The following is an 11,849-nucleotide window of genomic DNA, read 5'->3' on the forward strand; positions in this document are numbered from 1 at the left end:
GGGCGTGACTAAATGGTCATGTGAGTGGGTGGGCATGGCTTGGTGTTCATGTGATTGGGTGGGCGTAGCTGGGTGATCATGTGACTGGGTAGGCATGGCTGGTTGGTCATGTGACTGGGTGGGTGAGGCCAACTTGATGTCATTCAGGTCAAGGGTTAGGGTTAGGGTGCCTGGCCTTTCCTTGCCTCAAAGGCTTCAACGAGATACAATTTCCCTGTCTATTTATTTACTACTACTTAACATCCAAAATATACTATTTAATCCCTTGGGAGTTGGGTGGCATAGAAATGCGACAAAATAAATAAAATAAATAAATAATCCTATGTATATATGCCATATGTGTACATACATGTTACATAGTATAGTGTGGATATAGGCACACAAAAAGATACGTTATCTACTATATATACTGTATGTACACACACACACACACACACACACACACACACACACAAACCCTCCCTCCCTCTTCTAAAATTATACACATTCAGCCTCACTTACTACATTTGGAAAAACACACCCAGAGTCCACTTTCTGCCACACATTTAACTATAACTTCTGTACATTTAGAACATTATGCACACCTTCAAATGTTCTTCCCTAGCTTGCACATGATTGTTAGAGCCAGGAGAGCTCATGGATTGAGTAAAATGTGGTGAAACTCACTTAACAACGCTCTTGCTTAGCAACCAAAATGTTGTTTCTGGCAATTTTTCTCTTTGGTAGCGGTGCCAAAATAATCCAGACAATATAAGGTTTCCTCCTGGAGCAGGGGGTTGGACTAGATGGTCTCCAAGGTCCCTTCCAGCCCTAGATTGCTCTCTCTCTGTCCTCTTTCAAAGCGTCTTCTGAAGCCACATCTAGTGCCAGGGTTTTGGGTCCTTCCTTCCTCTTTCTTTCTCTTTCTTCTTTCTTTCTTTCTCTTTCTCTCTTTCTCTCTCTCTTTTCTCTCTCTCCCTCCCTCCCTCCCTTCCCTCTCTCCCTCTTTCTTTCTCTCTCTTTCTTTCTTGTCCCTCTTTCTTTCTTTCTCTTTTTCTTTCTTTCTTTGTCTTTCTTTTCTTTCTTACTTTTCTCTCTCTCTCTCTCCCCTCCTCTTTCCTTTTCTCTTTCTTCCTTTCTCTTTCTTTCTCTCTCTCTCTCTTTTCTCTCTCTCTCTCTCTCTCCCTCCCTCCCTCTCTTACCTTACCTTCCTCCTGAAACACCAGCAAAACCCTCCACTTTGCTCCTAAAATGATCTAGGGCAGGGGTCTCCAACCTTGGCAACTTTTAGACTAGCAAAGCTGGCTGAGGAACTCTGGGAGTTGAAGTCCACAAGTCTTAAAGTTGCCAAGGTTGGAGACCCCTGACCTAGGGGAACAATCCAAGTTGCTAAAAAAAACCCCAAAAAACCAATCCATGTTGCATTTGTTTTAGGGGAGGAGGTTCAATTCATCGCCCAGTTAAAGACTGAAATGAAATGCTCCAGGCTGACAGCATTGCTTCCAATGACATTCGGCTCCAGATCAGATCAGGCTTTTTTTTTTTTTTTTTTTTTTTGCATGAAGGAGGAACAAGGAGCGAATGGAAAAAAAGAGCCTCTAGCCTCCGACAAATGCCGAAGCAGTCATCTCTGGTGCTGGATGCCGGATACACCTCTTATTTTCGTTGGACCGCTATCTCTTTGGGGCAAGGGTTGCTTTTTACAGCGTGGCGAGGAACAACGCCCGTCGTCTTGGCTGCTGCTGCTGCTGCTGTTGCTGCTGAGAAGATTACCCAACAAGGTAATTTCCAGGGAGGGATAACCAATGTTTTTACACTTTGTCCAAAAGTAGCCTTTCCTCCCATACTTTGATCTGCAGACCCTAATTCTGAACAGAGCAAAAACATTGTGTCATGAATGATCACAACTCAACTATTTCTCTGGTAATATGTTCCAAGAATAAAGTAACACCAGGTGGTTTAATGATACTCCATTGAGGGAAAGACACTGGTTTGCATCCATGTATTGATGCTAATTTAGAACTGTTGTAATAAAAATGTATTACATCCTACTACAATTTTATTTTGTGGCCTTTTAAAAATACTTTCTAGGCCGCTTTGAAAATTAGAAATGTGACCTAATGCATTTGAAATGAATACAAGGTAACTAAATAGAACTGGTTTGGCTATAAAATCTTTGTTCTTTGAGTACCAACTATTGGAAGCAGGAAAAGCTGTTGGTTTCATGGCCAGCTAATTTGCGGCTTTCTTGGAACAATCTGACATCACAGGCTGTGCATCTATAGGACCAAGATATTGAGCTGAAACAAGCTTTATTCTGACCAGTAGGTCTGTTCTGCTGATGGGCCAATGGCAGAAGACTCAGCTGAGCACATGATTGGTGGCCAGGCAAGTTCCTTGTCTTCATCCATTTTTCCAGCTTGAAGTGGGGCAAGGGGCCTTTCTTGCACTCCTCCCACCAGGATTCTGAAGTCCACTGTTCTGATCTCAAGGAAGCCTTTTGTGGCTCAGACTCAGGCTCAGCATAGCTAGCATTGCCTGAAGCAGAGGAGTTTGTACTTTCCAGATGGTCATGCTCACTCCCATCAGACACATCCCTTCTGGCCTAAGAAAGCCTGGCACTGTGCATAAGAAACAGAAAAACACCCACAGAATGATTATCCTCATGCAGTCAGTGCTACCACCAATGCATGGTGGAAGATGCTGTCATGGCATGTGCTGAACAGATGACTATAAAATGCCAGAAAATGATGTTTCTCCCCCACTCAATCATTTCTTGGCATCTCCTTTGGCAACATGTGGGCAGAGTTTGCACAACGTGCTGAGATAAAAATGTAGTTAACAAGTTTGAAAATTTCCCCATTTTAACCCCCTCTGCTAGCAGCTGCATAACAAGCTCCATATTTTAGGCTAAGAGTTATTAGGAACAGTAATTCTTAGAACTGGCCAAAATTGTGAGATGTCACCTTGATTAAAGAAAAGACTTTGTCTAACTTTGTATCTATGTGGAAATCTCTTGGAGTTTTGCTAGATCAGAAAGACATGCTATATTAATTTGGGGATTTGATGACTAAAATTGTTTATGTTTGTAGAAATACTATGTAATATTGAATTTTACATCAAAAGGCCAATATATTTTATATTCGTAATTTTTGGGAAAAGTTAGAAGTTACCTTTTTTCTATTTTATCCTTATTTTTTGCACTTTCCTCTTTCTTCTTTTTTCATTTTTAATTCATTTTTTTATATTTTATCTTTTGCACAACTTTAATAAATAATATTTTTTAAAAAACAAGTTCCATGCTTATAATTCATTACATAATCTGAAATAACAATCATTTGGGGTTTGAACTCCAATCTTTATACTCAAGATTTGTTCTATGGAGATTGGCTGGTTTTACTCAATACTGGAAAACATGATCAACACTTCCTCCATAGTGTCATTAAAGGAAGATAATTTTATCTTATAATAGCTAGTTTTCATAGAATATTAAAATTGATGTATTAATTATCATTTTGTTTTACAGGTAGTCCTTGACTTACAATCATTTTTATTGATCATTCAAAGTTACAATGGTCTACAAAATGTCCTCAATAGTCCTCATACTTATAACACTAGAAACATCCCCACAATCACATGATCAAAATTCAGGTGCTTGCCAACTGGCAGATATCAATGACAGTTGCAGAGTCCTCAGTTCATGTGATCATCATTTATAATTTCCCGATTAGTTTTGGACAAGCAAAATTAGTGGGGAAAGCCAGATTTGCTTAACCATGTACCTTATTTTTCAGAGTATAAGACGGGTGAAATGCTACCGGATCGGACCAGATCAACCGATCCGGTAGCGATGATGGCCGGTAGTTCGGAGAACCGGTAGCAATGGCAGCTGGAGGCTCCGCCCACCCGCCCCATTCCATGGAGTCAGGGAATGCACCATTCCCCGACTCTGGCCTTGCCGCGGAGCCACTGTCTGCTCACCCTTTGCCACGCGGTGTATCCTAGTGCTTACCTTTCTCCTGCGGCTGGCTGTCAGGGAAGGCAAGTGCCCAAAAGTTATCAGAGTCACTCACTCTCCTTCTTGAATGAGTCGCCACCATCGCCGCTCTGGTCCATGCGCCAGCTGCGCAAACGCACACCGTTTATTTAATTCACTCATCAGCGGCAGGTTGGGTGTGCGCTTGCACAGCTGGCGCATGGACCAGGACGGTGATGGTGGCGGCTCATTCAAGAAGGAGAGTGAGCAACTCTGGTAACTTTCAGGTGCTTGCCTTCCCTGACAGTCAGCCGCAGGAGAAAGGTAAGGACACGCCGCTTGGCGATGAGAGAGCGGGCAGCGGCTCCGAGGCAAGGCTGGTATCAGGGAATGGTGCATTCTCTGACCTGGTTGAGGCAGGTGGCGAGCAGGTGGTGGCTCCAGGGCACATCTCTGGGCCCTGGCCCCCGACCCAAAGCGAAGAGAGAGCGGGTGGTGAGTGGATGGCAGAATAGAAATTTGAAAAGTTTTCTTACCGGGTTCTGTGGGCGTGGCTTGGTGGGAGGGGGTCTTGTGACTGAGTGGGCATGGCTGTGAGTGACATCGAGTTGGCCACGCCCACTCAGTCACAGGACACCCCCCCACCACCAAGCCATTCCCACAGAACCGGTAGGGAAAAATTTTAGATTTCACCCCTGGTATAAGACACATTTCCCCCCCCCCAAAAAAAAGAGGGTGGAAATGTTGGTGTGTCTTTATACACTGAATACAGCAATTTTTGGCCTCCCAAAGCCCTGCTGCGCTCGTCCCATTTTTGTGAAAAATGGGCCTGTTTTTTGCAAAAACAGGGTGCTCAGAAGGTTTGGGAGGCCTGCAGAGTGCTCCTGGGGGCTGGGGGAGGGCAAAAATGCCCCCGTTTTTGCAAAAAATGGACAAAAAAAGGCCTGTTTTTGTGAAAAAAGGGATGCGCAGAGGGTTTGGGAGGCCTGCAGAGCAGGGGTCAAATGTTCCCGGTTTGGACCGGATCGCCTGATCCAGTAGCAATCATGGTGGGTGGTTCGGAGAACCAGTAGCAAAAATCCCTGCCCACCCCCTATGCCCAGCTGAGTCGTGTGAGGCTTTTTTTTTACTTTTAAAAGCATTTTAAAAGCAAAAAAAAATGCTTTTAAAAGAAAACAAAGCCTCTGACGATCTGGCAACTCAGCTGGGATCGTCAGAGCCTTTTAAAAGCATTTTTTTTACAAACTCTTTGGCCAAAGAGGTTATAGAAAAAATGCTTTTAAAAGTTAAAAAAAAAGTTGGCCGCACCTACCCAGTCACATTACCCCCCCACCAAACCATGCCCATAGAACCAGTAGTAACAAATTTTACATTTCACCACTGCTGCAGAGTGCTCCTGAGGGCTGGGGGAGGGCAAAAACGGGCCCATTTTTGCAAAAATCCATTGTCTCCAGTAGAGGAAGGCGAGACCAGGGAGAGGACCAAACCCTTGTCCTTCAGAGGAGCTTTGCTCCCCCTCTCAGGCCACGTGGAGGACCCCTGGATGGTGGCACAGGCTGTCCAGAACCCTAGGCAGCGGAAGGCAAGCACCCAGCCCAGCCCTTGAGCTCCCAGGGCACTGGGACCCCACAGCCCAGCCCAGCCCTGCTTCCCTGAGGTGTCCAGCTGTGCTTACCTCCTCCTCAAGGCTGCTGCTGCTGTGCTCACTCTCCTTGGCCAGATTGCTCATGGTGTGTGCAGGAGGGCAAAGTGTGTGGGTCAGAGGGAGGCCCGCTCCCTCTCCACACAAGGAGATGCAGCTTTGTAACCAAAGCATCCTCAGTGATAGGATGGGAGTTCACCAGGTGTAACGCCCTGCCTCTCCTCCTTTCCCAAGAAAGTAAAGACTCTTGAAACGTGGTGATTCAAAAGGAACCTTTTATTGGGAAGAAGTGATAGCAGGACAGAGGCAAAGCAGACTCTAAATTCGCTCCCAAACTATATAGTTAGGACTTTAGTCCAATGGGGATTCAGCCAACCCACAGGTGTGAAGATGTTATTGTAATGGCTGTTCTGAGAAACAGATAAGGAGCTGTTCCCAGGGTCTTCTTTCGCTTCCAGCAAACTGAAACAATCCACATGGCCCTTCCTCCTTATTACATTCCACAAAAGGTGAGAATAACTCAGGGCGCTTAGGCACCAGGATAAAGGATATAAAATACAGCTTATCTCCATGCTCCCTCTCCCTCCAATTGAATGACAGTATCACTTTAGGGATCTGACACCAGGAGAGGTCAGGAGGAGGAGAAAAGGGGATGGTGAAAGGACAGCAGGGCTGCTGGTGGCAAAGTGCTAAGGTAAGACCTACCTTCCTTCCTTCCTTCCTTCCTTCCTTCCTTCCTTCCTTCCTTCCTTCCTTCCTTCCTTCCTTCCTTCCTTCCTTGCCTCTTCCTGCTCCTTTCTTCTTCCTTCCCTTCTTTCCTTCCCTTCTTTCCTTATTCTCTTCCCATCTTCCCATCTTTTTCTTTTTCTTTCCTCTTTCCCTTTCTCCTTTCCTGTCCCTTCTTGGATGCTCAAATGCAAAAGGAGAAACATTTGTTTTATTTTGCTTTTAGTTTGTTTTGCTAGCCCTCTGCCAGTAAAAACGGAGTTCAGGGGGCATGGGGGCCCCATTTTCAACCTGGATGGCCTCCTGCAGTCCTCTACCAGCAAAAACGGAGCTCAGGGGACCACACACAGGCCCCCCCAGGCCCCATTTTTGGCCTGAACGGCCTCCTGCACCCCTCTACCAGTGAAAATGGAGCTGGGGGGGGGGGCCAGATGTGGTCTCCTGAGCTCCATTTTTTCTGGCAGAGGGCTACAGGAAGCTGTCATGACCAAAAATGGAGCCTAGCTCCGTTTTCACTGGCAGAGGCAACATGGGCCAGTCCTTCGCTGTTTCCAGGGCAGCCCTGCAGGCCAGATCTAAGCACCCCGTGGGCCAGATCCAGGAGTTGACACCCCTGTTCTATATCTAATCTCCCTTTTCTTTATTTTATTGTTAAACTAGTAATTTCCAAAATACTTTTTTTGTGGTATTTAATTCATTACTCACCTATATTGCCAGGTTCCTAACCTTTATTGCCAATGAATCTAACAAGTACATTGCTTCTCCCAAACAGCTAGTCTGCTTCTCCCTGTAGTCTGCTTCTCCCTGTCTATAGAAATTTTCAGTCATCCAAGTCATGGTTGTCTTGAAGGTGCTTTTTCAAAAGGCAGCTGGACTGGACTTCCAGCTGACATCGCCATGAGATTGGAGTGTGGAGCAGGTCTCCACACTCCTGCGCCAAGTTCTCCCCATTGGAGGGCTCCGAAAGGAGCTAAAGCCATCCTGTAGGGGTGGTGAAGAAAAGAGGGGTGCCCTGTAGGTTGCGGAGAGCCACAACTTTTCCACTCAACTCAGGGCTTCTTCCCTCTTATCCACAATGAGGAGAAGAGGCAGCCATCATGGCTCCATGAAGCTGGGACAGCCAAGGCAACAAAGAATGTACAGGAGCGGTATAGATGGACAGTGACTGGAGCTGGGGGAGAAGATCCCTTTTTACTTAGACCCTAACTTTAAAAAGAAAAAAAAAGAGAAAATCCAAGAAAAGAGACTTTTTTTTTTAATTTGATTTATATGCCGCCCTTCTCCAGAGACTCAGGGTGGCTTACAATGCGTTAAGCAATAGCCTTCATACTTTTGTATATTTTACACAAAGTCAGCTTATTGCCCCCACAAACTGGGTCCTCATTTCACCTACCTTAGAAAGGATGGAAGGCTGAGTCAACCTTAAGCCTTGGAGAGATTCGAACCAGCAGAAATTGCAGGCAGCTGTGTTAATAACAGGGTGCTTAGACCACTGTACTATCAAGGCTCTTAGAATTGTTTGTTAAAGTGGTGAACAATTATACAGAGAAAAACCCTAGACATGAAAGAAAGGAACTAAGGATAGAAAAACTAAAGACTTTTTAAAACATAGAAAATTGGACTTCCAAACTGGGTAGGCATTGTTTTGGAAAGGTATCTTAAAATGCTGGAACTATCCACTTGAATAATTGACTTTGCTTCTACAAATTGAATTAAAATTGGATTAAATAATTTGTTACATTTGAAACAATGCTGAAACCTAAACTGAGGGTGCTACCTACTGATGAATGGAAAAATGGAGGGTCTCTCCATGCGTGCGCACACTCCCAGCTCAGCCACAGCTGGCCAGGGGGTTATGAGAGGAGGAGGGGGAAGGAGAGTGCAGGAGCGAAGCTGCCCTGTACCTGCCTTCACTTCCTGCTGCTTCGGGCTGGAGCCCAAAAAAAGAAATAAGAGGGGCAGGATGAACCAATGATGGGACAGGGAGCCACAGCAGAGGGCCCAAAGAGCCACTTGTGGCTCTGAAGCCACGGGTTGCCAACCCCTGGGCTAACAATACTAGGAACCCAATCGTTTTCTTATCAGAGAAGATACCGCCAACCTGCTGTTCCTCCTGTTCATTTATTTCTTTTCTTTTCACCCGCGGAAGTCTCCCGGGCAGGCAGAAGGAGTGTGAAACAAAGGATAGACCCAAGAAATGGGGAGGAAGGAAGAGAAGTAAGGAGCAAACTCGCCCCAAATGCCGGGAAGGACCCTCATCACCTTTCTCTCCGCCGCAGAGAATTCCAATGTGCGGTGTAAACACCGCCCACCCCTTCCAACTCCCCACAAGTCCACCTCCTCTCCACAGCTGCTCTGAAGAGAGAGGCTTGCTTGTGCAGAAGAGGCATTGATCCAAGTGCGCTGCCAGCATGGTGCATGCACCCCAGTCAGTGAATCACCCGGAATTTCCTGGGAGGCGAGCAACACTGCTGGGTGTTTGGAAAGTACGTTGGAAAGAGAGAGAGAGAGAGAGGGAGGGAGAGAGAGAGAGAGAGAGAGGAATGGCCAGTTTCATCCAAATGAGTTTTTGTTTCAGGTGGGTCTCCTAGCTTTAGAAGGAGAGAGGGAAGGAGGAAGGGAAGGGATAGAAAGAGAGAAAGAAAGAGAGAAAGGGAGAGAAAGAGAGAGAAAGAGAGAGAAGGGAGAGAAAGAGAAGGGAGAGATAAGAAAGAAAAGAAAGAAAGAAAGAAAAGGGAAAGAAAGAGAAAGGAAGGGATAGACAAAGAAAGAGGGAGGGAGGGATGGAAGGAAGGGAAAGAAAGAAAAAGAAAGAAAGGGAGGGAGGGAGTAAATGAGATATAGTTAGATGGATGAATTAATAGATAGATAGATAGATAGATAGATAGATAGATAGATAGATAGATAGATACATGGAGGGAGGGAGGGAGAGAAAAGAAAAAAGGAGAGGAAGGAAGGATACAAACCCTGGCTTCAGAAGACCCTTTGAAACAGCACAGCAATCTAGGGCTAGAACCTGGAAGGGATGTCGGAGGTCATCTTTTAGTCCACCCTCCGGCTCCAGCAGGAGATCCTTACAGAATTATAGAATAGCAGGGTTAGAAGGGACCTTGGAGGCCATCTAGTCCAACCCCCTGCTCCAGCAGGAGACTTTATATCATCTGGATTATTTTGGTGCCTCTAATAGAAAGGAAAATTGCCAGAAAAGGGAAGGAGTTTACACCAGTTCAGGTGAACCAGTTGTTAAATTACTCTCCTGCTATCAAAGTGGATCCTAGGCGCTGCACTGCAATGGAGAAATGGGCAACAGAGCTGCTGGCGCAAGGGAAGGAGGAGGCTGCTTTCTCTCTTTCTTCTCCCTGCTCCTCTTTCCCTTGTGCTGGCCACTCCATTTCCCATTTCTCCATTGCAGTGCAGTGCCCAGGATCCACTTTGATAGTGGGGAGGGGGTAATTTAACAACCGGTTTGCCCAGGGTCATGTTGGCCATCACGGGAGGTTCGTTCTGCATGTGTGGTGAAGCTGGAGGGTGGGAATGGGCCATGCCTCCCACGATAGTCAACCTGACCCTGGGTGAACCAGTTGTTAAATTATTTGAAGACTACCACTGGGTATAAACATTAAGAAAGAAATTTATAAATTAAGGGCTGTTGCTGATGATCTGGTTATATTTTTACAGGACCCCAAAAAATAATATAGAATACTTGATGAGGAAATTGAATGCTTTGGCAGGTTTCAAAATAAAACAGAAAACAACAATGCTGACCAAGAATATGTCATCTCAGGATAATGATATATTGAGGGGAGGCGTGGCCAATGTCACAGCAATACGATGGACTCTTTGGTTGCTCCCATGGGGTCGTCAATATCGCCGCTGTCTGAGGGTCTTCAGTGACCTAAGTCATCCTGTAGGGACGACAAACAAGAGGAGCATGTACTGGTCAACACAGGGAGATTGTAATCTCCCTGGAAAGACTGGAAGAAGCTCCTCAAATCGGACAGGGTGGAAAGCGACCTAGAAGTCGCTAAAAAGCTGGGATGCCCCCAACAAAAGAGGAAGTAAAGAGACAGCCTTTGACATCGGGATGAGGATTTTTTTATCTTTTTTACTATTGTCTGAGAGTTTTTTCTTGATCCCCCTAAAAGATTGATAGGGTGGAAAAGATTGGCTGAGCGAGGAGTGGGAGCGGGCGTGTATCCGCATCTACATCCAGAAATTTGGCTGCGAGGAAGGCAGAAGAAAGCATTTAAAAAATTTACCAGACTTTGAGAGAAGGGGAGAAAAAAAGACTTGAAGATTTGAAATTGGCTTTAAGAAGGAACTGGACACTAAGACTTTGACTGAACTGAATGAACGATACTTTGTTTATGAATGGGATATAAGAGAAAGTGATTGGTGAAAGAAACTTTGTAACAACTGTAAAGAGACAAAAGTACTGATTCAATATTAAAAGTTAATATTTCGTGTTCTACTCCGTCCTCCAGGGGGTTTTCTTCCCTCTCTAGTCTCGATTTTCCGGTGCGAATGCGCAAAACCCCCGTTTTGCAGTTAACACGTGGGTTCCATCTACGGAGCCAGGGCAGTCCAAGTATCAGGGGTCGTTCCATGCCAGGGGCCACAATAAACCTGAGGGTCTCTACGTGATCCCCCAATTGCATTTCAATGGGTTCGGTCACAAAGTTGGCTGGGCCCCCTCCTGCAATTGATCCATCCAATTGACAGAACGCCATAGGCCTTTTTAATGTTTTTAGCCTCAGGCCCATTTTCTCCATGACTTTTGGGCTGATTATGCACCTAGTGCACCCAGAGTCTAATAGGACTAACATCTGCGCATGTGCCCCTGTAGACGGCACCCTTATTTCTATGGGGATGAGCATGGGGCCCTCAGTGTGACTCACCAAGTCATCGGAGTCAGAGTCAGAGTCCGTCCCGCTGTTGTCCGTGGTGGTTGGAGTTCCCAACTCACCCTGATTTTGGGGAGCGAACTCAACGACTTGTTGAGTTCGCTCGTGACTCGTGACACCGCTGGAGAACGGACGTTTGAAGGTTTACTGGAATATACAGTTTATCCCCTTTCCAAGCCAAACCGTCCCGAATGGTCACTAAGGTTTGATTCTGTATCACCCATTGATCTTGTTCTATTGCTGTCTGTAATTCGGTCATGAAGGAGGCGTCCGACCGGATTATTGCTGATACGTTATGTGACACCTGACTGGGTGGTATGAGGGCTTCCACTACCTCCTCCCGTTTGCTGTTATACTGCGGCATACGCGACAAGGCATCAGCGAGGAAATTCTTTCCAGCTGGGACGTATTTTAGACGAAATGAGAACCTGTGAAAATACTGTGCCCATCGCACTTGCTTGGGAGACAAATGTCTTGGTGTTTGCAGTGCTTCCAGGTTATGATCTGTACACACCTCAAAGGGATGTGATGCCCCCTCGAGGAGGTGATGCCATGTCATTAATGCCCATTGCACAGCAAATGCCTCTTTCTCCCAAATTGCCCAACCCCATTCCGTGGGGCT

This window comes from Pituophis catenifer, unplaced genomic scaffold, assembly GCF_029215685.1.
Source record: "Pituophis catenifer annectens isolate HBS135680 unplaced genomic scaffold, rPitCat1.0.hap2 SCAF_2, whole genome shotgun sequence".
In the NCBI taxonomy this organism is placed as follows: Eukaryota; Metazoa; Chordata; class Lepidosauria; order Squamata; family Colubridae; genus Pituophis; species Pituophis catenifer.